General features: G+C 36.6%; 1 protein-coding gene across 1 annotated transcript in view; it reads left to right on the forward strand.

Moving 5' to 3' along the window:
• The window catches only part of LOC107565277 (CXADR-like membrane protein), a 47,978-nt gene that overhangs the window by 46,699 nt on the left and 902 nt on the right, over positions 1-377 (forward strand). The window lies entirely within an intron of this gene.

The following is a 377-nucleotide window of genomic DNA, read 5'->3' on the forward strand; positions in this document are numbered from 1 at the left end:
GGGGGGGGGCACTTTGATACAGACACAGATGAAAAGCTTTATGCAAATCATAAATTCTTACTCCTGTTTTTTTGTTTTCTTCTTGCTTCTGACACTTAATTTAATTACCGTCAATACAAGTACATTGCCTACCCAGAGCATACTTTGTGAAGATGGCAGTGAGATCCTGACCCGTTCTGCTATGCAGTGCGATCTTTCAGCCCTATTTAACATCCAAATAAAGAGTTCATCCTTTTCTTTATCACAGTGTTCATTGATTTAATTCCTTCCTCCAAACCTTTCTCAAACTGCTCTGCTGCATAATTAAATATCAGATGATGGAATTAGAAGAAATAATTAATTATGTGGCGGAAAGAGAAACGTATTCATGCAAAAAA

Source organism: Sinocyclocheilus grahami, unplaced genomic scaffold (assembly GCF_001515645.1).
Source record: "Sinocyclocheilus grahami isolate Dianchi unplaced genomic scaffold, SAMN03320097.WGS_v1.1 scaffold991.1, whole genome shotgun sequence".
NCBI classification, from domain to species: domain Eukaryota; kingdom Metazoa; phylum Chordata; class Actinopteri; order Cypriniformes; family Cyprinidae; genus Sinocyclocheilus; species Sinocyclocheilus grahami.